Raw genomic sequence first — 26,683 nt, forward strand, 5'->3', positions numbered from 1 at the left:
GAAAAAATATGGATTGAAGTTTTTAGGTACAACTTGGTGATTGAGTTGAGGGGTATCGTTGAAAATAAAGTGGAACGTTTTTATGTTGCTTTCGATAATAAAAAATTAATATATTTAATGTGAAGGAGATATTATATTTTTTTTTTTTGAACAAGCCAAAATAAGATATATTAACCAAATCAGTCTCCCTGGCACAAGACGTACCATGGCAGACTACAAAAAGTTTACAAGAATAGTCAAAACAATCAAAAAAACAAATACAACAGTCATACAAAGCCCAAACAATATCGAGGACTAGACCACCAGCTATGGTATTTTAAAGCTAACGTAATATTCGTCGACTTCAACCACCTAAATGAAAATAGCTTGATCTTGTCCAACAAAACCTGTGGTAAATCTCTTGATCCTCTAAACAGACGATGATTTCTCTCCGTCCATACGACCCAAACGCAAGCAAGCCAGATGAGCTGAAGGAAAGAACGGCGCGCTCGAGATCCACCTGCTGATGATGTGAACTGAATAAAGTGGTCGCGCAGAGAAACAAAATCCACCAAAGGAATGCCAATCCATGACCGCACTAAATCCCAAAGAGAGCCGACATAATCACAAGATATGAATAAATGATGAGCCGACTCAGCCTCACCACACCCAAAAAGACACGTATGAGCTGTAGGAGATAAAACCCGACGAGTAACCAGATTCACTCTCGTAGGCAATCTGTCACGCAATAAACGCCACGCAAGAATGGAAACCTTCAAAGGAACCTGAGGGTGCCAAATGAGATTATCCGCAGCATCCATAGTAACCAAATCATGAGATATCAGGAGCTGATAAGCCCCCCTAACAGTATAGCCTGTGTCAGGATCAGGCTGCCACTGCCACCTGTCCAAAGAAATAGCCTGCAAGGAAATGTTAGAAAGTAAAGTCTGACACTCCCCCAACATCTCCTCCTCCCACGCCCTCAACTGCCTCCGCCACACCCACGCTCCACCATCTGCGCCCCACCCTAAAGCACCCATCTCAGCTACCGTACAATATTTGTTTGTCGTTAAGACAAACAGACGCTCAAAACGCTCACACAGCGGAGTACTATCCACCCAGGGATCGGTCCAGAAAAAAGTCTCTGACCCGTCCCCCACCCTCCTCACCACATGCTCCCCAAACCACCTACCACCTGGCTCACCGCCTCCCTCCCTAATGCGTACTATCTCCCTCCACCACAGGGCCCCCTCCGACCTCCATCCCGAATTCTGCCTCCCTCAACCCCATACCTAGCTGCCAACAGTCTAAACCACAGTCCCCCCGCTGTCTACTGTAACACCCTAACCCATACTACCCTTAAAAACGTAATTTTAAAAACTTTTCAACAAGTGTAAAGGCAGAGTGCCACGCGGTAATTAAAACACAAGCATACACACAGAGCATCATGAAATTTAACATGAAAAGCAACAGCGGATTCCAATCAAACCAAGCATGCATATATATACATATATATATACATAAGCCATATTCATCCCTAAGGATGTCACTTATACAAGAACTAGCATAACAAAAAGGTAACACCGATATACGATGAAAGCCAAGCGAAATCCCCGACTCGATGTTACATTACCAGAGCATTTACTATTTACAAACTCTAGTCAAAAGCTAGTACTAAGAGGAGTAATCTACGCTAAGTCTCCTCACCAAAAGGTACTTCAACACCACGCTAGAACAGCAGTCTAAACGTCGGCACAATCCTCAGCCTGAATATCTGAACCCCCAAAGGTCCAGCAAATAACACAAAGCAGAGAGTTAGAAAACATAATCGCATATCATACGAGCATAAGAAAGGTCTTGCACTTTCGAACTACATCATACATATTCTAACTCACGCCAAAACATCGCACTAAACGATTATCAATTAATAAGGTTCAACACAATTTAACCACACAATGTCACATACCATTTATCAAATATATGCGCATTTACCCTAAGGTATCTAATGCCAATTAATTCACTGTCATGCCATCCCTAGACATAACTAAATGCATGTGGTACCAAGATGTCACACCAACAGTGGACCAAGAACAGTTTTATATCATGCTGGATATGTCGGAACTTACCGAACCATCTTATCTCCCTTGGATAAGCCAACACAGTTTTATATCCTGTTGGATAGCAACTCCGGACTCATGGATTCATCTAATCCGATCCTCGGCTTCATTATGGACACATAATCCATTTTCGTTATTGGAACCCAAGTTTCCAATGTTCACATACAATCATGAATGCATGTATGCATACACATATCAACCATATGATATTCTCTAGCTCGAAGCTACACTTTTATGAATGCGGGAACACAAATCCTAACACATTCACTTAACATTGCAAATTAATGCCAAAACATAACATTGCTCACTTTAAGCTACACTTATTGCATACACGTTTATCAATCATATAACGATTAACAATAAGCATTAACAGTATCAACATGTATCAACAATCATGTAAGGATACTCTTAAACCATGTTACAAGTGCCTAATCACACTTACAAACATCAACAAGAATTGCTGTCACAGAGGCCTTCGCTAAGCGAAGCCTTAGCGAGACATGGCGAACCACACCAGGGAATAACCTGCTCATGGCGAGCATTGGCGAGCTTCAACGAACTATTCGCTGAGCGAAGGCTTAGCGAGCCTAAGCGAACCTCACCCGGGAATCACCTGCTCATAGCGAGCTTCGGCGAGATCCAGCGAACCTGTTCGCTACAGCGAACTCCTGGTCGCTTAGCGAACTACACCAGAAAGAAAATATCTGTTCTTGAGTTTCTAAGGCGGTTTAACATTAAATCAACTCAAAAATTCATTCAAACATGTTATAAATTCATATAAACAGCCATTCCAAACATATATGGTATCAAGGAACATTAATCATCCCTTCCAAACATCCAAATACCTCTAACAATCAAAATCATGCCAATTACTTGAGTTTTAAGCAACTTTCATAAACTTTTTCAACATGATCCAAATACATGCATATTTTCCATGAAATCAAACTAGTGATTAACACATACAAAGTGATGATTAAAGAACATCATACTCACATACAAAAGCTTAATCAAAATCTAAAAGAAATTGAGTGGGAGAGTTCGGGAACGGAGACATAGACAATCTCCCCTCTCCTTACCACTCAAGAATCATGAATTCTAATCTCTTACCTTAAGTTTGGTGATGATTCAAGCCTTCTCTTGCTCAAGCTTTCTCTCTTGATCAAACCCTAGCTTAGCTCTATGGTTTTGCTCTTGCTCTACTCACTCAAAACTCAAAGAAATGAATTGTAATACTATTCATATGTTTGACTTGCTACTTATACTACTTCCCATGGTCATGAACCAAGCCCAATTGGCTTAGGCCCATATGGCCTCTCACGCCCCTTAAGCCCAAAACAATGGTTCTCGCGTCTAATAACTCACGTTCGGCTAAATAATTATTCGTCGCTCACTAAAATAATAAAAGCCAATTAATAAATAAAATAACATTTAATAAAATATACGAATACGAAAAACGGGTCGTTACAATCCTACCCCCCTTAAAAGAATTTCGCCCTCGAAATTACCTAGAAACAGATCGGGATAAGAATCTCTCATCTTGCTTTCCAACTCCCACGTCGCATTCTCACCAGCCGGTCCTCCCCACACGACTTTCACGGATGCAATCTCTTTGTTTCTCAACCTCTTCACTTCTCTTCCTTCGATTCTCAAAGGCACAGTCTCAATGGTCAAGTCATCCCTCACTTGAACATCGTCCGATTCGATCACGTGTGTCGGGTCAGACACATACTTGCGCAACTGTGATACATGAAAAACATCGTGCAAATTCGCCAATGATGGCGGTAATGCAATCCTATATGCAACTTTCCCAACTCGCTTCAAAATCTCAAACGGCCCAATAAACCTCGATGTCAACTTCCTTGACTTCAACGCACGTCCTACTCCAGTAGTCGATGTAACTCGTAGGAATACATGATCCCCTTCTTGGAATTCAATGTCCTTCCTCCTCTTATCATGATAACTCTTCTGTCGACTCTGAGATGTTTTCATCTTCTCACGAATCATCCGAATCTTCTCTGTTGTCTCTTGTACAATCTCTGGTCCAAGAATTGCACCTTCTCCAGTTTCATACCAACACAGAGGTGTCCTACACCTTCTCCCATACAAAGCCTCAAACGGTGCCATTCCGATACTAGAATGGTAACTGTTGTTGTATGTAAACTCTACCAACGGCAAACAAGAATCCCAACTCACGTTTTGCTCCAAAACACAAGCCCTCAACAAATCCTCTAAGGATTATATCGTCCTCTCCGACTGACCATCTGTCTGAGGATGATAAGCTGAACTCAACCTCAACTTCGTTCCTAAAGCTTCTTGCAAGCTTTCCCAAAATCTAGAAGTAAATCTCGGATCTCTATCCGAAATAATACTTGTTGGAATACCATGTAGCTTCACAATCTGCTCCACATAAATCTCGGCCAACTTAGGCACCAAAGTACCTTTCCTGATAGCAATGAAGTGAGCACACTTCGTCAGACGATCTACCACTACCCAAATCACCTCGTTACTTTTCTTGGTCTTCGGTAAACCTCCCACAAAATCCATTGCAATGCTATCCCATTTCCATTCGGGTATAAACATTGGTTGTAACAAACCAAACGGCTTCTGATGTTCAATCTTCGATTTCTGACAAGTTAAGCATGAATAAACAAATTCAGAAATTTGCCTCTTCATTCCCGGCCACCAAAACAACTTCCTCAAATCCTGATACATCTTGGTTACTCCAGGATGAATACTCAAACCACTTCTGTGACCTTCTTCCATGATCATTCTCTTTAATTCGGGTACATCCGGTACACAAACTCTTCCTTGAAATCTCATGACTCCACTTTCGTCAATCTTGATATTGGTCTCCTTACCTGCATTGATGAGTACCATCTTCTCCATCAATCTCTTATCCGATTTCTGACGTTCTTTAATATCTTCAAGAAAAGGATTCGTCAGTCTTAACATTCCAAGCTTCACACTTGTAGAAGTAACCTCGCACACAAGACTCAAGTCTCGGAATTCTTCAATCAACTCTAACTCTCTCACCATCAATGATGACATATGCAAAGTTTTCCTACTTAAAGCATCGGCCACCACATTGGCTTTTCCGGGGTGATAACTCAATTCAAAATCGTAGTCCTTTAAGAATTCGAGCCATCTACGTTGCCTCATATTCAACTCCTTCTGGTCGAATAAGTACTTCAGACTTTTGTGATCACTAAACACTTCAAACCTCGATCCATACAAGTAGTGTCTCCACACTTTCAAAGCAAACACCACTGCGGCTAACTCCAAATCATGCGTTGGATAGTTCCTCTCGTGAACCTTCAGTTGCCTTGAAGCATATGCTACCACATTACCCCCTTGCATAAGCACTCCACCAAGTCCTAACTTCGAAGCATCGCAATACACGACGAACGACTCTTTGGCATCGGGTAAAATCAACACGGGTGCAGTAGTCAATCTTCTCTTGAGCTCTTGGAAACTCTTCTCACAAATACCATCCCAAACAAACGCTTGATCTTTCCTCGTCAACTTGGTTAACGGTAAAGCCAACTTCGAAAAACCTTCGATGAATCTTCTATAATAACCGGCTAAACCAAGGAAACTTCTAATCTCTGAAACAGATTCCGGCGTTCCCCACTGTGACACAGCTTCAACCTTCGCAGGATCTACCGCGATTCCTCCACTCGAAATTATATGCCCTAAGAAACTCACCTCTTTCATCCAAAATTCACACTTTGACAACTTGGCATACAACTTCTTCTCCTTCAAGACTTGCAAAACAATCCTCAAGTGCTCCTCGTGCTCTTCCTCGGATTTTGAGTAAATCAAAATGTCGTCGATGAACACCACTACGAATCTATCCAAAAATGAATGGAAAATTCGGTTCATATACTCCATGAAAACTCCAGGTGCATTGGTCACACCAAACGGCATAACTGAATACTCGTAGTGCCCATACCTCGTCCTAAATGCAGTCTTAGGTATGTCTTCCGTCTTCACTCTAATTTGATGGTATCCAGATCTCAAATCGATCTTACTAAACACACAAGCTCCAACTAGTTGATCCATCAAGTCATCTATCCTCGGAAGTGGATATTTATTCTTGATCGTCACTTTGTTCAACTGACGATAGTCTATACATAATCTCATGCTTCCATCTTTCTTCTTCACAAGCAATACCGGCGCTCCCCACGGCGAAACACTCGGTCGAACAAACCTCTTCTCAAGCAGCTCTTCAAGTTGCTTCTTCAATTCATTCAACTCTGACGCTGACATTCGATACGGCGCCATCGATATCGGACTAGTTCCAGGTACTAGGTCGATAGAAAACTCTACCTCTCGCTTTGGAGGCACGTCAGATATATCATCCGGAAACACATCTGGGAATTCACAAACGATCGGTAACTCTTCTATCTTAACTCCTCCTTCGAGTTTCAATGATGCAAACATCATGAACATCTCGGCATGTTCTTTCAACGCTTCCGATACTTCCTTCCCGCTCATCAAATGCAAGTTCTCCTCCGGCTTCGGAAAAACAACGGCCTTCTCACGACAGTTGATATGAATTCGGTTGAAGATTAACCAATTCATACCAAAAATTACATCCATACCACTAAGTGGAATACATACTAAATCCATACCAAAGTGCTTATCAAAAATGGTTACGGGGCAGTTACGACATACTTGTCGGGTAATCACTGAACCATTAGCAGGAGTTTCTATTTCCATCCTACCCGTCATATCCTTTAAAGGAATACTAAGACGCTTCACACAATCCAAAGAAATAAAAGAATGCGTCGCTCCCGTATCTATAATCGCAATTAAAGGAGTGTCATAGATGAAACACGTACCTCTAATGAGATTGTCCTCAAGGCTAGCATCCTCTCCACTCAAAGCAAACACCTTGCCCATCACCTTCTTGGGCTTCTTACAAGTCAGACTCTTGTGGCCTTCATCTCCACAATTGAAACACACCACCTTTACTCTGCAAGCTTCGGTCTTGTGGCCCAGCTTTCCACAATTCTTACACCTATCCCCTTTCTTCGGGCAATCATAAGACATATGACCCCTTTCTCCACAGTTGCAACAATTCCCATTCACCGGCTTCTTACCACCACTTGTATTCCCTTTACCGCGGTTGTCATAAGGTTTCCCGCGCTCTTGCCCTTTCCCTTTTCGGTCGTTCACAGCTTTGTAGTAGTTCACCTTAGCTCTACCATCTTCATCACAAATCCTACTCTTGTTCACAAGGGTCGCAAAATCCCTTATCTGTGAAAATCCAATCATATGCTTAATGTCTGGACGTAGACCACTTTCAAACTTCACACACTTGTCGTTCTCCGCTTCCATAGTGTTGTAATGCGGGCTAAACGCACACAAAGTCTCAAACTTGACGGCATAATCAGCTACCGTCATATTTCCCTGTTTCAACTCCATGAATTCCACCACTTTCTTGTTCTTCACATCAACAGGAAAATACTTAACCAAAAATTCTCTTTTAAACATTGCCCATGGTATAGCCATACCACCGGGTCCTAGCCTCAACTTGGCGTTCTTCCACCACACGTTCGCTTCCTCACGCAACACATATGTCCCAAGGGTTGTCTTCCCTTCCTCGGAACAATCCATTGCTTCAAAAATTATCTCAAGTTCCTCCAGCCACTTGTGAGCTCCATCCGGGTTGTAACCTCCGGTAAATGTTGGCGGTTTCTGCTTCATGAACCTTTCCAACCTCATCTCTACCTCTCTTCCAGGTTGATGATCTCTAACCACTATGTTGGTGAGTGCGGCCAAAGCTTCCGCAATCTGAGCATTCGTTCTCGCAGCAGCCATGATTCCTGAACGAATCACAACTAGACGTTAGAAAGTACTAACAGTGTTCCCTACACATGCTCATACGGGGAAAAGAAAAGTCCTAATTGGTTCACACGAACCGACCTGCTCTGATACCACTATTGTAACACCCTAACCCATACTACCCTTAAAAACGTAATTTTAAAAACTTTTCAACAAGTGTAAAGGCAGAGTGCCACGCGGTAATTAAAACACAAGCATACACACAGAGCATCATGAAATTTAACATGAAAAGCAACAGCGGATTCCAATCAAACCAAGCATGCATATATATACATATATATATACATAAGCCATATTCATCCCTAAGGATGTCACTTATACAAGAACTAGCATAACAAAAAGGTAACACCGATATACGATGAAAGCCAAGCGAAATCCCCGACTCGATGTTACATTACCAGAGCATTTACTATTTACAAACTCTAGTCAAAAGCTAGTACTAAGAGGAGTAATCTACGCTAAGTCTCCTCACCAAAAGGTACTTCAACACCACGCTAGAACAGCAGTCTAAACGTCGGCACAATCCTCAGCCTGAATATCTGAACCCCCAAAGGTCCAGCAAATAACACAAAGCAGAGAGTTAGAAAACATAATCGCATATCATACGAGCATAAGAAAGGTCTTGCACTTTCGAACTACATCATACATATTCTAACTCACGCCAAAACATCGCACTAAACGATTATCAATTAATAAGGTTCAACACAATTTAACCACACAATGTCACATACCATTTATCAAATATATGCGCATTTACCCTAAGGTATCTAATGCCAATTAATTCACTGTCATGCCATCCCTAGACATAACTAAATGCATGTGGTACCAAGATGTCACACCAACGGTGGACCAAGAACAGTTTTATATCATGCTGGATATGTCGGAACTTACCGAACCATCTTATCTCCCTTGGATAAGCCAACACAGTTTTATATCCTGTTGGATAGCAACTCCGGACTCATGGATTCATCTAATCCGATCCTCGGCTTCATTATGGACACATAATCCATTTTCGTTATTGGAACCCAAGTTTCCAATGTTCACATACAATCATGAATGCATGTATGCATACACATATCAACCATATGATATTCTCTAGCTCGAAGCTACACTTTTATGAATGCGGGAACACAAATCCTAACACATTCACTTAACATTGCAAATTAATGCCAAAACATAACATTGCTCACTTTAAGCTACACTTATTGCATACACGTTTATCAATCATATAACGATTAACAATAAGCATTAACAGTATCAACATGTATCAACAATCATGTAAGGATACTCTTAAACCATGTTACAAGTGCCTAATCACACTTACAAACATCAACAAGAATTGCTGTCACAGAGGCCTTCGCTAAGCGAAGCCTTAGCGAGACATGGCGAACCACACCAGGGAGTAACCTGCTCATGGCGAGCATTGGCGAGCTTCAACGAACTATTCGCTGAGCGAAGGCTTAGCGAGCCTAAGCGAACCTCACCCGGGAATCACCTGCTCATAGCGAGCTTCGGCGAGATCCAGCGAACCTGTTCGCTACAGCGAACTCCTGGTCACTTAGCGAACTACACCAGAAAGAAAATATCTGTTCTTGAGTTTCTAAGGCGGTTTAACATTAAATCAACTCAAAAATTCATTCAAACATGTTATAAATTCATATAAACAGCCATTCCAAACATATATGGTATCAAGGAACATTAATCATCCCTTCCAAACATCCAAATACCTCTAACAATCAAAATCATGCAAATTACTTGAGTTTTAAGCAACTTTCATAAACTTTTTCAACATGATCCAAATACATGCATATTTTCCATGAAATCAAACTAGTGATTAACACATACAAAGTGATGATTAAAGAACATCATACTCACATACAAAAGCTTAATCAAAATCTAAAAGAAATTGAGTGGGAGAGTTCGGGAACGGAGACATAGACAATCTCCCCTCTCCTTACCACTCAAGAATCATGAATTCTAATCTCTTACCTTAAGTTTGGTGATGATTCAAGCCTTCTCTTGCTCAAGCTTTCTCTCTTGATCAAACCCTAGCTTAGCTCTATGGTTTTGCTCTTGCTCTATGATCACCGTCGTTTCGTGATCAAAATAATTTTAAAATAAGTAGTACAAGGTAGTGACCTTGGTCGTTTCGCAAGGACTCACGATCGGTTTAACAATATTAGAATGAATTTAAAGGTTGCAATTTGGGGTTTTTTTTGTTTGTGGAAGCAATAACAGAGATTACGAATTTAATTAATATAAAAGCAATCAATCCATTGGTTTTAGGCAACTTTGTTTATCATCTATCATGGGTTCTTATATGAATATTCATACAGTTTATGCTTCGGCTGATTATAGAACTAATTTAACAAGCGAAAATCAGTTTTATAACGAATTCGTTGATTAAGCACCAGCGTGTTCGACTAACTATGGCGATGATCAAGCGTCACCAATAACACAGTTAAAAATCATAACAATAATTCGGCAGCCCTATTTTGCAAGCGAAAATAATATAACAATTTCCTATTCAGATTAATTTGAACAAGCGTGAATTAATTTGAATAGTCTCAATGTTATGAACGTGAAACAAAATAATTAAGCATCAATTGCATCAACTCATACACAAAAGAGAGACAAGAAAATTGATATATGATAAGCATAAACGTAACGATTTGCTATTAAAACCGAACCTCAAGATTCGAGAACAAAGTTCCTTACACCAATGGATCAATAGAAGTTTAGTTCTCCATGGAAGATGACGGCTGCTCTAGGGTTTGAATATTTCGTGAACAGTGAATGAATAACCCTAGCTGCCTTTTTTTCGGTTTAAATAATACATGGAACGGGCCTTAAAACAATTGGGCCGAAAAATATAAAGTTGTGCTGAATTAAATTCGTCTGGAACATAAACGCAATTATTTGACACACTTGCGCTCCGAACTGGGTTTTGGCCTCAACATGAAAGTCGTAGCTCTTGATCTCAGCTTTCCAACGCATCTTCCCGCGCCTCAATCCGATATTTATAACTCCAGTTATGACCTGCGGACCGGAAGAGTGTCAAAGTGCTATTTATTCATAAATTAAGTGCGAAAATAAAATAGAGTTAGAAATAAACTTAAATATAAAAACACCTTAAAATAGTGAAAATAGTAAATTAAACCATAGGAATACACTAGTACAATAGTAGAAGAATGTGCATTAAAATGCATTGATCAAATTCCCCCACACTTGAACTTTTGCACTCCGAGCAAAACTCAAATGAAAAATTTAAAAACAAATCACAAGCAGTCAACATATTCCAGGTTTCAAGCTTCAAACCTTGGGTCAAAATTCAAAGATTGGCACAATTCTTATCTATCAACTTTCAATAATAATCTTGCGTGTGTGTGTACTGTCTCCCACTGTCAACCAAAGTAATGTCAAGATCCCTCTCTGAAACTACCATTCTAGATGCTAAGTTGTCATTCTTTTCCTATAATTTTGGATTTAACCAGAATTTCAGACTAGGGGGGGCTATTTCTTTTCAAGAGATCAAAAGCTTTTCAACATCAACTCAGGGGCAACTACCTTCAAGCTTTATTATAGTTTATTATTATTTATTGTTTTTAAGCTTTAGGTACTACTCCACCTTTTCACCTGACGGGATCTTACTTGTAATAAGTCCAACCTGTTACTCAGAGTAGAGCATCCTACACAGCACTTGTTCCTCCAGTTTCGGGCACAGGAACTTGTTCCTCCAGTTTCGGGCACAGGAACTTATTATATTCATTAGTTTTAGCTCTTAAACAGTTTCCCTTTTTCTCAATTAATAGCAATGATCGGTCTATCTGTTACTCTAGCCTTTCCCCCACACTTAGTTCTAATCATACCTCCATTATATTCAAATTAGAGAACTTAGTCTAAAGAATAAATATTTCAGAGATTTATCTAGACATTACTAAGTTTGACAGTGTTCAAGCAGTTGTGCATTAAGTTGCAAAGACTATCATGTCAAGTATCAAAACAAAAAACTCCAAAAATTTCACTGACCCTACAGCTATCTGCCCTAGCCTTAGAACATGTGACTACTCATGATGATTTATTTTATTATTATTATTTTTTTTTTTTTTAAAAACACAAAAATGTAAATGTAAATGTAAAATGTCCCTCCCCCACACTTAAACCAGACAGTGTCCGCAATGTAATCTAAACATAAAGTGAGAGTAAAGGAAGGAACACACCCGAGGGGCTAAGGTGTAGCGGCTGGTGCTGGTGCTTCTATGTCTGGTGGTTTTGGTGGAAGCCCTTCCACACTTTTATGGAGCAGCTTCAACCGCTGTCCTTTTGCTTTGAAAACCTTGCCAGTACCTGTACTTTTAATTTCTATAGCACCAGAAGGAAAAACATTAGTCACGACAAAGGGGCCAATCCACTTGGATCGAAACTTACCAACCATATCTTTCAGGCGAGACTTAAACAGCAAGACTTTTTGGCCAACAAAAAATTTCTTTTTGGAAATCATCTTATCATGGAAGTGCGTAGTCTTTTCTTTATCATGGGAGTGTTTGGTTGGGGCAGCCGGAATGTCAAGAACTTTAACCGTACAGACCGCCTCATTGACAACAACTTCACCTGTATGAATGTTATTATCCTGCAAATCAGATTCAATCTTACCACAAACAGAGCAAAGGTTAGTGTTAGTAACTAAATCCATATAAAAAACAGAATGTTCTTCCACGGGATGTTTCATGGCATCAAAAATGTTAAACTTAGCGACAATGTCGCCAAACTCCATGGACATAGTTCCATCATAAACATCAACTTTTGTTCTTGCCGTTCTCATGAATGGTCGGCCTAGAATGATGGGTGCCCTGCTGGAATTAGTTTCGCCCTCCATGTCTAGAATGTAGAAATCTGCAGGAAGAATCAAGTCATTAACTTGCACCAGGACATCTTCTACCTTCCCAGCAGGGCGGGCATTGCTCCTATTTGCTAATTGCACGATTAAACCTGTAGGCTGCAAAGGACCAAGATCAAGGTTATTATAAATAGAAGTAGGCATAACATTAATACCTGCTCCCAGATCAAGCATACAATTTTCAAACTTGCGATCCCCAATGGAACAGGGAATAGCAAAAACTCCTGGATCATCACACTTTTCTGGCATGGTCTGACTGATAACTGAGACATTAGCTGAGGAACCAGTTTTGGGCTGAATGAAAGCAGAAACATTTCGTCCCAAACTGACTCTCTCATTTTCCTTCAACTTCCTCTTGTGTGTGCACAAGTCTTTCAGGAATTTTGCATATTTAGGAATCTGTTTAATTGCATCAAGGAGAGGAATGTTAACCGCACATTTTCTGAATACATCTAAAATCTCCTTGTCTTCCTCAACTGTCTTCTTGATATTTTTCTGCACCCTTTGAGGAAAAGGAATTGGTGGCACATATACTCTTTCTTTTTCGGGTTCGGTCTCAATTGTAACAGAAGGAGGTTCAGGAGTAGATGATGATGCAACGGTTTTCTTCTTCTTTTTCTCTGGAGCTGGTTCTGACACTCTTCCGGATCTCAAGGTAATTGCACTCACATTCACATTCGGATTCGGCACTGTTTGTGCAGGAAGGTTACCCGAGCCTTGAGCTTGTAGTTGGCCTATTGCATTGGCCATTTGTCCCATCTGTGTTGTCAGGTTCTGAATGCTAGCATCTGTTCGTTGTGCCAGTTGCTTGACAAGGTCTTCCAGTGAAGAAGTGGCTGGTGGGGCAGCAGGGGCTGCAGCTTGTGACTGATTCCCATATTGGAGGTTTTGATGATTCCTCCAACTAGGGTGATATTTGTTGGTGGAGAGGTCAGGATTGTTGTACCTGTTTTGATTGTAAAGGGCTGCTGCTGCTGCATATGCTTGAGGAAGCTCAGTTATTGTTTCATCTTGTAGAATGGGGCATGTATCAGTCGGGTGCTCAGAAGAAGTACAAATACCACACACTTTTGCTGGTTGAGCTTTGCTAACTGCCAACTTTTTCACCAAGGAAGTAAGTTCATCAATTCTAGCATCAAACTTGGTTTCGAGCGCCTTGATGGAGGAAGAGGAAGACTGAATCTCATTCACACTTGCAGAATTATTTCTAGTTGTAAACTGTTGCGAGTTGAGTGACATGTTTTCGATCAAGGCCTTTGCAGCAGCTGGAGTTTTATCAACAAGTGCTCCACCACTTGCAGCATCCAAAATGTTTCGATCCATTGGTAGCAACCCTTCATAGAAATATTGGATGAGTAATTGCTCGGTGATCTGGTGTTGGGGACAACTGGAAACTAGATGTTTGAATCTTTCCCAGTACTCTGCCAATGATTCGTTTCCTTGCCTAATGCCGCATATTTCTTTTCTGATTGATGCTGCTCTAGAAGCGGGAAAGTATCTCTCTAGAAAGACCTTCTTCAGATCATTCCAAGTTGAAACAGAATTTGGCTCAAGGTAGTAGAGCCAGTCTTTAGCAGCACCTTGTAACGAGAATGGAAAGGCTCTCAACTTGATGTGGTCTTCCGTGATACCTTCAGGCCTCAATGGTGTAGAACAAACTACCTGAAATTCCTTCAAATGCTTATGCGGATCCTCACCTGCAAGACCATGAAACTTGGGCAACAAATGTATCAAACCAGATTTCAATTCAAAAGGAATATCAACGTCAGTATATTGAATGCATAGACCATTGTAATTGACATCAGGAGCAGCAAGCTGCCTTAGTGTTCTTTGTTCAGCCATGTTATCAAAAGCAAGTTTAGAATCAAATAAAGTATGCAAAGAGAAACAATGTAAGAATCAGAATCAGACTCGTTAATGAAACAAATAGAAAGAAGAGATATGGTTAAAATAGATTCAAAAAAATATAAAAACACGAAATTTAGTCTAATTAAGTAAAATAAGAATTTTGGAAATTAGTTTGGAATTTTCTGAAACTATAAAAACAGAAATAAATTAAAATAAAATAGTAAAACACAGAATTTGGACTTTTTAGGTTGCCGTCACCTATTTTGTCCCAAAATAGGGGATTTTAAACTCTGATTTTTTTCTGATGAACAGGTACAGGAAAAACTCGATTTAGAAAAGATTTTCCAGAAAACTGTTTTTTTACGAAAACTGATTATTAGGGCACGTAAAATCCAGAAAACACGAGAAAGCAAAGGCTAGAACACAACCACATAGAAACTGAGTCTAATATTAGCTAAAATCAATTGAGAGTCCCCGGCAACGGCGCCAATTTGATCACCGTCGTTTCGTGATCAAAATAATTTTAAAATAAGTAGTACAAGGTAGTGACCTTGGTCGTTTCGCAAGGACTCACGATCGGTTTAACAATATTAGAATGAATTTAAAGGTTGCAATTTGGGGTTTTTTTTGTTTGTGGAAGCAATAACAGAGATTACGAATTTAATTAATATAAAAGCAATCAATCCATTGGTTTTAGGCAACTTTGTTTATCATCTATCATGGGTTCTTATATGAATATTCATACAGTTTATGCTTCGGCTGATTATAGAACTAATTTAACAAGCGAAAATCAGTTTTATAACGAATTCGTTGATTAAGCACCAGCGTGTTCGACTAACTATGGCGATGATCAAGCGTCACCAATAACACAGTTAAAAATCATAACAATAATTCGGCAGCCCTATTTTGCAAGCGAAAATAATATAACAATTTCCTATTCAGATTAATTTGAACAAGCGTGAATTAATTTGAATAGTCTCAATGTTATGAACGTGAAACAAAATAATTAAGCATCAATTGCATCAACTCATACACAAAAGAGAGACAAGAAAATTGATATATGATAAGCATAAACGTAACGATTTGCTATTAAAACCGAACCTCAAGATTCGAGAACAAAGTTCCTTACACCAATGGATCAATAGAAGTTTAGTTCTCCATGGAAGATGACGGCTGCTCTAGGGTTTGAATATTTCGTGAACAGTGAATGAATAACCCTAGCTGCCTTTTTTTCGGTTTAAATAATACATGGAACGGGCCTTAAAACAATTGGGCCGAAAAATATAAAGTTGTGCTGAATTAAATTCGTCTGGAACATAAACGCAATTATTTGACACACTTGCGCTCCGAACTGGGTTTTGGCCTCAACATGAAAGTCGTAGCTCTTGATCTCAGCTTTCCAACGCATCTTCCCGCGCCTCAATCCGATATTTATAACTCCAGTTATGACCTGCGGACCGGAAGAGTGTCAAAGTGCTATTTATTCATAAATTAAGTGCGAAAATAAAATAGAGTTAGAAATAAACTTAAATATAAAAACACCTTAAAATAGTGAAAATAGTAAATTAAACCATAGGAATACACTAGTACAATAGTAGAAGAATGTGCATTAAAATGCATTGATCACTCTACTCACTCAAAACTCAAAGAAATGAATTGTAATACTATTCATATGTTTGACTTGCTACTTATACTACTTCCCATGGTCATGAACCAAGCCCAATTGGCTTAGGCCCATATGGCCTCTCACGCCCCTTAAGCCCAAAACAATGGTTCTCGCGTCTAATAACTCACGTTCGGCTAAATAATTATTCGTCGCTCACTAAAATAATAAAAGCCAATTAATAAATAAAATAACATTTAATAAAATATACGAATACGAAAAACGGGTCGTTACATCTACCAACATCCTCCAACACCACTTGCCCAAAAGGGTCTGATTAAACTCCCGCAACCTCCTAACCCCCAAACCTCCACTCTCCTTAGGCAAGCTAACAGAGTTCCAACTCACCCAAGAAATTTTCCTAGAATCCTCACACCCCCCCCAAAAAAATTTAATGAAAAGAGATTCAATAGAGGAAATTATACCTGAAGGAGCTTTGAAGAAGGAAAGAGCATAGACAGGTAGAGAGGTCAAAACAGATCTCAACAGAACCAAACGACCACCAAAAGACAAGAAGCGGCTCTTCCACCCAGATAATCTATTCTTTATTCGATGCAGCACCAGGTCCCAAAAACTCAGACGCCTCGGATCACCCCCGATCTGAAGACCCAAATAGAGGAAAGGGATCTTTCCCACCTTACAGCGCAGAACAGACGCAGCTTCGCCCAACCAAGAATCTGAAATATTAACCCCAACCAACATGCTTTTACTAAAATTGACTTTCAGCCCCGACATAGTCTCAAAAAGCACAAGAACAGCTCGCAATGCCCGAACATTTGCCCAACTTTTAACCCCTAGCAGAAGAGTGTCATCCGCAAACTGAAGATGCGATACCGAAACCATACCCTGCTCACCAATGCTATACCCTGTAAACAAATTACGCGCTACCATAGCCTCCATTAACACATTAAGACCCTCAGCAGCCAAGAGAAATAGAAAAGGAGACAACGGGTCTCCTTGCCTAAGACCACGCCTAAGGGGGAATTCATCAGTCGGACTACCGTTAACTAAAACAGATGCCGTAGCCGTACAAACACACTCTCTAATCCACTTCCTCCATAGGGTAGAAAAAGACATTCTCCCCATGATGTCATCCAGATAGCCCCAATCTACCGAGTCATAAGCTTTCTCAAAATCAACCTTAAACAGCATAAGTTCCTTCCTAGACTTTCGCGCCTCATCCACTACCTCATTTACAACCAGGATGCCATCAAGAATTTGCCTGTCTTTAACGAACGCCGTCTGAGCCTCAGAAATCACACTTCCGATCACAAGACGCAACCTATTCGCTAAAACCTTTGCCAAAATTTTATAAAGGCATCCCACAAGCGAAATAGGCCGAAAATCGTTCAACCTTTGTGGACTATCTACTTTAGGAATCAGAGCTATGAAAGTGGAATTAATACCCTTAGCCAGCTTTCCATTCCGGTGAAACTCGGAGAGAAAACGCATGATGTCACCTCGCAACTCAGCCCAGAAGTCTTTAATGAAACCAAAATTGATCCCGTCGGGACCAGGACTTTTAAAACTATCACAATCCCACACTACGGCTTTCACTTCTGCCTCCGTGAAAGGTTTGATTAGACTACCATTCTCCACATGGGTCAATCTTTTAAACTGAAGATCATCCACCCCGGGTCGATCCACGTTAGAAGCCTTAAAGTGAGACTCAAAATGCGAAAACACCGCCTGTCTAATCGGTTCAACACCCTCAATAGTAATTCCATCCACCTGAACAACTGACATAGCATTCCTACGACCGCGGCTCGCCAGGACCGAATGAAAATACTTTGAGTTAGCATCTCCATCCTTAAGCCACAAAGAGTGGGATTGTTGCCAACTGATGCTGGCATGCAACTGCGATAGCGATTGGATATCCAACGAAACCCCATGAAACTCCACTAACTCCTCCTCAGAAAGAGCCTCTTCCTCACCTTTCTCATCTAGGGCCGAAAGCCTAGCTTTCAACGATTCAATACGACTAGGAAGATTATGTGTGTGAGCCTTATGCCACTCTTTCAGGCCTGCCTTAATCAACTTAAATTTTTCTTTGAGCACATGACCGGCCCAACCATCGACCTGAAGCGAGTTCCACTTCTCTCTCACGAACGAGTGATATCCGGGCACATCCTTCCAACACTTCAGCATCCTTGACGGGCGAGGTCCCCAATCCTCCTCATCCGCAGATAAGACCAGCGGACAGTGGTCAGATAGCCCTCTCAGCCTAGCTACCTGCCTGCAATTAGGCCAGACTAAGCACCATTCCTCTGAAAGGAGAAATCTATCTAGGCGACTCATAGAAAAACCATCCCCTTTAAACCAAGTAAACTTTCGACCAATCAAGGGGAGATCTACCAAGGAGTTATCTTCGATAAACCGACTAAATGGACCGTGATCTAAGGAGCGATGGCCACCCCGTACCGATCGTCTTTCATCCACAAGTTTCACAGCATTAAAATCTCCACACACACACACACTCTCTTCCCCGCTAGCGACTGGAGCCGCTCTGAAATAGACTCCCACAGCCGTTGCTTAGCCAAATCGTCACAAGGAGCATAGATGTTCGCCACAAAAAACTCCTCACCAGACTTAGTGAAGCGGCCATGACACCATAAAACATGCTCACGACTCTCTGTCCACCACATCTCCACCTCAGAAGAATCCCACAGAGTTAAAATCCCGCCCGAAGCCCCCACCGATGGTCGATAGGAGAACCCATGCAAGGAACTACCCCAGAGACTTGAACAAAGAAAGACATCACAATTTTGTAACTTCGTCTCCTGCAGGCATAAAATAAAGGGTTTCAGATCCCCCACCAATTTACCCACTTCCTTCCTCTTCTCCAACCCACCCAACCCTCTTATATTCCAAGACACAATCTTCATACACAAACACTCACCCCCCGAAACAAAGCAGAAGAACGCTCAAACTAGCACCCTCGCTCACTACGAGGTCCTCCCACCGAACCCCGACCTGAATTTTCCTTTTTGCCTTTGCCCGCCCTTGACAAAATATTAAACATATTCACATTGTCTCCCTTGAACTTCAGCCCTATCGCTTTTCCTATACCCCAAACATCGTCCACAGCCATGTGGTCGTTTCCTTGAACGGCCACCCAATTCATCCAATCATTATTAATGGATCCGGATGAAGAAGACTCTCCATTGGGAACTTGGCGACTCACTGAACAAGAGCGATTGACATCATCCCCGCCCCTGCGCCGACGAACACGTTTTTTCAGAGCTTTTAGCACCTCGCGACGATCCTTAGTTGGCATCCTAGCGACTCTTTTGATACTATGAAGCGGGTGGCGAAGTATCCCACACGCCTTCCTTTTCAAAGGATCATGTTGCCCTTTCGAATTAAGACTCTGATCAGGACGATTCCCCTTCCTACCTTTTTTGCTCGCAAAAAAAATCACCCCGGCATCCCCATGATTCTGATCATTTAACCATTCCAAACTCCATGGCCCCGAGATGACGGAACGTTTTGCCTCTGGCGGGCAAGAATTCGTACGTTTAACACGGCGCACCCGACCAGGGGAACGGACCTGAACCTCCGCCGTATTAGAAGATCTAGCTTGCCTAACCCCTTGATCCCGAGAACTCGGCCTCACGTAATTAGAACTTGGTCTCGGTGAATCAGGTCTCTGCTCTAACACCTTTTCAGGTTCCCCGACTTTTTGCTTGACTAAGGATTCTTCCTCACGCAGACCTGGAACATCAGCACAAGCCGCATCCTATAGCCCTACTGTAAAGTTATTAATCAACAAGTCAACATCACGGCTGACTTCCGGATCCACATGACCCTCGCCACACTCCGATTGAGCCGCCTCCGACCCGTTATCCTCCTCAACAAGGCAAGAGTCTTCTCCTAAGGCATACCCCCACTCCTCCACAATCTTAACCTTCACCTGACCACCATCCACCAGAATACTCTCAACACTATTAATGATGTCCAGGCTGGGTGTAGCTATCAGAACCCGCGCAAAATCAAGTCTGTCCTTTTCCGCTGAACAACAATCCGTACGCAGATAACGGCCACAATCTAAAACACAGAGCTTAAAAAATTCCTCATTCCAAGCGTGAAGTGGGATCCCGTAAAGACGAACCCACGCTCCTCTCCGATAAGGCTGCGCATCTGCTTCCCAACTAATCCAGTTCGAAAAGAATAATTGGAAAAACTCTTTGGCATTATTCACCGTCCTCGAAACATCCCCACCTGCCAAACTACGCAAGAAGACTTTGTCAGCCCCCATAGGGATGAGAACCAGATCATTGAAACCTGCATCCATTACTCTATCCTGAACCAAAGGGACCACCTCTCTGTTAATAATGGTAGCCACTACACCACTGCTAGCCCACTTCACGTCGTCAATTTTAGAGCGATAACTCTTCATAAAGCGTTTACTTTCCTTCACGGTGACTGCTTGCGTTACAACCTCCTCCGGTGGCGGCACGATCCCCTCTTTATGAACATTCTGATGGGTTAAGTTAACCTTCCGCGCCCCCAGCTCTACTACAATGTCCCCCACCCGCACTCCTTCGCGTTGAGATAATCGCTCCGGCAACTTAATGCCCTCCTCGTTAATTTTGGGAACTTCAAGCTTCAAGGATTCTTGCTCCCCATCATGTAAAAATGGAGCACCTTCATCCTTTTGCAACTCCATTTTCCTATCCACCCTCGAGTCTCTGCGTTCAAACATCGCCACACTGGCCTTAACGCGAAAATTGCCAAACCAGACATTGTTTAGTGCTTTCGTCATTTTAGAAACATTCTTTACGTTAAAGTATTTAACGAAACCATAGGGTTGACCAAACTTATTTCTCTTTTTAGCTACATACACATCCTCCAAAATTCCACAAACTTCAAAACCTTTTCTAAGATAAAACTTAGGTAATTGCGCCGGAAAATTTGTAAAGTAAAAAGAGACATACCGCTTTAGGTTCGAACCCGAAATATTGTCTACGCATTGCTTGATACCGGAATTCACACCATCACCAACCTCCTTGTTCTCACCACTAACAATATCCACGTGTTCACCAATGGCCTTTCCACCTTTAATCTCACCGCCACCATACATAGGCTTCGCAGGTTTGTTCTTTTTCAAACCAACCTTCTGCTGATCATCTGCCTTCAACTCAATCATCATTGTCTAATTAGATTGTTTTTGTAAAGGATGATAGCCAATATGAATACCAAAAAAAAAAGGATGATAGCCAATATCGGTTTGAGGAGTGCTAGGGTCACACCGGGTCTGGTTATGGTGCATAAGCGTGCATAATTGCTATGCGCGCCCCCCATATTGCTACGCGCCCCCCCAACTGCTACGCCCTCCCCCCAATTGCTACGCGCCCCCCATTTTCTAGCCCCCCAATTTCTAGCGCACCCCCCAGGTTTTTTTTTTTAGATTTCTAGCGCACCCCTCAGATTTTTTTTATCACGCTTTTAATTTTGATTGATTGAATTTTATTTTATTTTATTGATTAGGGATAAATTTCAGAGTATTATGTATGGTTAATTATTTTAGTAGTTAGTTTTAAACTAAAATCATGTCAAAACCATTTCTGCTGTAGAATGGTTTCAAAGATGTGTACTCCAAAACCATTTGTGCTGTGGAATGGTTTCAGAGATCTGTACTCCAAAACTATTTAATGTACTTAATTATGTCAAAATCATTTTAATTTAAAATGATTTTAACCGAAACCATAAGTATAACTTAATGGTGTCACTATTGTTGTATCTGAAAACCAAAGTAGCTCTTTTATGGTTTCAAATAAAACATTTATATTTAATTTAAAATAAATATTATAACTGAAACCATAAGTGTGACTTAATGGTTTCATTAGTTTTGTATCTGAAACCAAAATAGCCCTCTTATGGTTTCTAATAAAATATCCATATTTAATTTAAAATAAATATTTTAACCGAAACCATAAGTATAACTTAATGGTGTTACTAGTGTTGTATCTGAAAACCAAAGTAGCTCTCTTATGGTTTCAAATAAAATATTTATATTTAATTTAAAATAAATATTATAACTAAAACCATATTTTATTCATAATGATTTTCAAAATAACATTGCATAAATAACCAATGATTTTGTAACAAAATTAGGGGAGAAAAAGAATAAAATCTGGGGGTGTAAAACTGGGTAAACAACAAAACCAACAAAAAAACAAAAAAGGAACTGGGCTTTCAGGCCTAGTAGGCTAAAAATAAAAACAAAATGTGTGCATCAGCAGAAAGGGGGTGGGGATAGCGAGCCTTTGGGGGGGCTGGGGGGCGGACGTGAGAAACTTCTGGGGGGCGCGTGAGTAATTCTGGGCTTATGCACCATGCATAAACATTCCCCTTATGCATAATAACCTTTGCCGGTCACACCCTCTAACACACCCTTTAAACACACTCCAATAGTCTCATGTCATGTCATCCACATTTTTATTTCTTTTCCTGGCAACCGGATTCAATTTGATAGGGTATTTTTTTTTTTAACACTACTCACACAGTCGTTGTTTCTTCTTCTTTCACAGCTTCTGTTCATAAACAAAAAGTCAAAGTTTTTGTTCATCCTTCATCCACACAAATTAAAATCTTTCTTATCTTACTTCACTGTATCTTTCTTATTCTTCTGCAAAGGAAATCACAGTAGTTTTTGTTCATCCATTTTTTTTTCTGAAACAAGTTTTTGTTTATCCATTAAAATCTAAAAGAAACCCCCAAAAATTTATCCAACTCAATCTAAAACAAACATATGATTTAGTTTATTACAAGCATAAACACAAGAGAAGAACAGAAGCACAAGTAAGAGAAGAGGATTTAATATCAATCCCAATAAACAAACCCTAACCCCTCTCTTCTGTACCCATTCCCATCTCTCTAATCAAAACCGTCCCCGGTTCCGTCGTTCGGCAGTTCCAACAATACAATCCATCTCTGCAACCTCTACCATATGAATCTCACTACCAACTTCACCATGATTCATCTGCAAGTGATCAAATTAATGCCCATTTCTCCCTCTGGTTTTTGTTACAGAACCCAATTCCCCTTTTAAAAAATTCATTACTCCAAAAAAACAAGAATCAAAGAATGAAAAAAAAAAAACTAATTCAACTATTGAACAGCCAACCGCCGCCGCATTAAGCATCTACGCCGACCGCACCTCGTAACCCCTCCACCGGTCGCATCTCGTAGCCCCTTAACCACTAGTTTCCCATTCTTCTTCTCTTTCAACAAACCCCATGCTTATCCAACTTGTTCCTCTGCGAGTTTGCGTTTGGCTATGTGATCGTACCTGGTGATCAGAATAGGTTCGATGGCCGGTCCGTTGAGCAAGCTTCCACACCGAAAGGGGGGTTTGTACCTGCAGGTGCTCCGATGCCTAAGTCAGCAAGGTGAACAAGAGAGATACAAAGAAGAGAGAGAAAGTATAGTGAGAATGAATCAGAATACCTGGCTCTCCTGTCTAGGAGAGCTTATATAGTGCCCCCAGCGCTGGGCCAAAGGTTGGTCTATTGGGCCGGGATAACCGGCCCAATAGACTCAACTGCCAAGATAGTCCCTGTATCGTAGGGGAAGGCCGTTATTTTGCCTCTATCTTGGTTGGAGCCGTTCCGCTATTCGCGGGTAAGGGATAAGCTCCGTGACAGCTGTGGCTGGATAAAGGAGCACGTGCTAAACGTGCTGCTTAGCTGTTAGGCTAAGGCCGAATGAGTCATCGTGCATGGATAGACGAGCACGTGATTAGCGTGGAGCTAATCCGTTATGTCGAGCAGGACACGTCATTGGCTGACGTGTCGGGGAGGTCTCCCCTTGTTGGGCCATGCCCCAAATGTCGGGCATAAGTGATTGGGCCAGCTCTTGGCCCAGTCCAGAACAGGAGCCCCCCAAGTCGTAGCTCCTAGCTATAGGAGTAATGACTTAAGGTCCAGGCCCGCATGTCGAGGAGTTGTTTCCCCGTCACTCCTAGGAGGAGTTCACAATTCATTGACTATAATTGTTGCTCGTTTGCGCGAGGAGCGCATTTGTATGTTGCTCGTAAATTCCTCAGTGGCATGATGAGGAGGATTTTACTTCCGAAAGTCACTGGCTTTTTGGTTCCTCGACTAATTGTCGAGGAAGTATCGCACATGTTGCACCTAGTTGATGCTGCTTGTTATTACGGGTATGTTTATTTATGAAGATTGCTTCAATTGCCCGTGATTTTCGCCTGATCGCGGTGTCGAGGAGATAATTACGTTGGTGATAACTATGAGCCCCTCGAGAGACGCGTGGTCTGTTCGATGGGATGTGAAAAGACAGACGTTTCGTCTGATCTTGACACGTGTGTGTGCTAGTGGAAAGAGTGATGATGACATTGGGAATATGCAGCAGTTGCCTCGTTTTACGAGGGGGCTTTCTAGCCGTTGGATCGCCGCGTCTTTTGATTTCTCTTGAGATCAAATTTTGGCCATTTGATGGTTCTTAATCATGGCCATCGGATATCGATCAACGGTGGTCATGTGTTAGAATGCATTGCCTCATGATGGAGGTGCAGAGATGTGAAGCGTTTATAAATAGAGTGGGGGAAAGCCACTTTCAAAGTTTCAGACTTTGTGTATTGCTATTTCTTGCCTTTTGCTGCTGCTGCTTCTGGTTCAAAGGATCCTTCAAGTTTCAACAGATTGTGAATCTCTTTTCTTCCTTTTAGCTTCGAGATACAGAGGTAATGTAACGTTTTTAGTCCATTTCTCTGCTCTCTTTTTCTTTTTGTGCTTCGTTGCTTATGTCTTTAGATCTCCTTGGGTTTATGTTCCGTTTTGGGTTTTTTGTGACCCATTTTTCATTATGTTTGGTGGTTCTAAACCTTTTAGTTTAGTATGATTTAGTGTTTAGTTGTGTGGTAGGATTACTGTTAAACGATGATTTTGTATCATGATTTAAGCTTTCCCCTTTTCCGTTTCTTCGTTGTGATGAAGTTTTTCTGGAAAAATGATGAGTATGCGTGAATTTCTGGAAAAATATGAAGGACGTTGATGAACATTGATGCGTTTCTGGGCAAAACTGATGAAGAATAACGTTCAATAATTCTGGGTTTTGACGAGTTTTCGTCGGGGAGGAGAATGTTGTTTCGTCTCCCCGTTTATTGTAGCAAAAAGCTAGGTTAGTTGACCCTTATGTCGGGGAGCTTCTCCCCACTTTCGCCTTCGCGCATATTTTAAGTGTCTTTATGCGTTGTATGAATGTCGGGGACCTTCTCCCCGCTTTTTCTTAGAGAAAAATAAGTTTGCTGAAACTCTGTGTCGGGGAGCTTCTCCCCGTTTTTAACTTTAGATTTTATGCAAGACTACGTTTGCTTCTGGGCGTCGAGCAGAGTTTTGAGTTTGTGTCGGGGACCTTCTCCCCGTTTTTGGGCTTTGTTAAATGGTTCTCCTCGTTTCCTCTGTTTTCGTCTTTGTTTTGCCATTTTGATAAGGGCTTTTGGTCGGGGACAGCGTCCTCGCCCTTTTTCACGCCCTTTCACTTGAATTGCGGTGAAAGGGTGGATTTGATAACTGTCGAATTCACTGTCTTTTCGCTGCTTTTCAGGTGTTCGAAATGTCAGACACAGAGGAGATGACGGGGAGCCAAGCGGCTGCCAAGCATAAGTTGGTCGATACCATAACGGATCCAGCGCTAGACTGGGTCGCGCCCGAGCCGAGGGGCATTGCTTCGACGCTCACAGCTGAGGATCCTCGTCTTTACACCATCGTTGAGGACGTTGGGAATGGGCCAGTGAATTGGGAAGCTCATTTGCCCGAGGAGGGGAAACGGATCTGCTCGACATTCTCCGAGGATGGATTCGCTATGTATGAGCTGGCCTTTAAGGAATTGGGCTTTAAGTTGCCCTTCAGCAATTTTGAGTGTGAAGTTTTTGGCCGGTTGAAGGTGGCTCCCTCACAGCTCCACCCCAATTCGATGGCGTTTATCCGGGCATATCCTATTCTTTGCCGGTACTTAGATGTCGAGGCCACCGTTCCCCTATTCTTCCACATTTTCAAGATCCAGAAGCAAATAGTCGGGGAGAGGCAGGGTTGGGTGTCTTTAAAACATGCCTCGGCGAAGATTTTTAAGATGTTCGTGGAGTCTGCCCGGGGGTTCAAGGAGAGGTATTACGTCGTCAAACCAGTGACGCAAGCTGCCCGGGATTCTCTTTATATGGATAAGGAGTTGCTTCAGGAGGATGGGTCTCCTCGACTCAACGAACAAGGGGTGCCCATGACTGAACGGGTACCCCGGTTTCCTTTAGCTTGGTCGTCCGAACATTTCGAAATGAGGACGGAGGAATATTTAACCGCTGCTGTGGATCTG

General features: G+C 41.6%; 1 pseudogene; it reads right to left on the bottom strand.

The window, feature by feature from the left end:
* Positions 1–179: 179 nt before the first annotated feature.
* LOC123895868 lies at positions 180–21,506 on the bottom strand (annotated as a pseudogene).
* Positions 21,507–26,683: the final 5,177 nt, after the last annotated feature.

This window comes from Trifolium pratense, linkage group LG1 (genome assembly GCF_020283565.1).
Source record: "Trifolium pratense cultivar HEN17-A07 linkage group LG1, ARS_RC_1.1, whole genome shotgun sequence".
In the NCBI taxonomy this organism is placed as follows: Eukaryota; Viridiplantae; Streptophyta; class Magnoliopsida; order Fabales; family Fabaceae; genus Trifolium; species Trifolium pratense.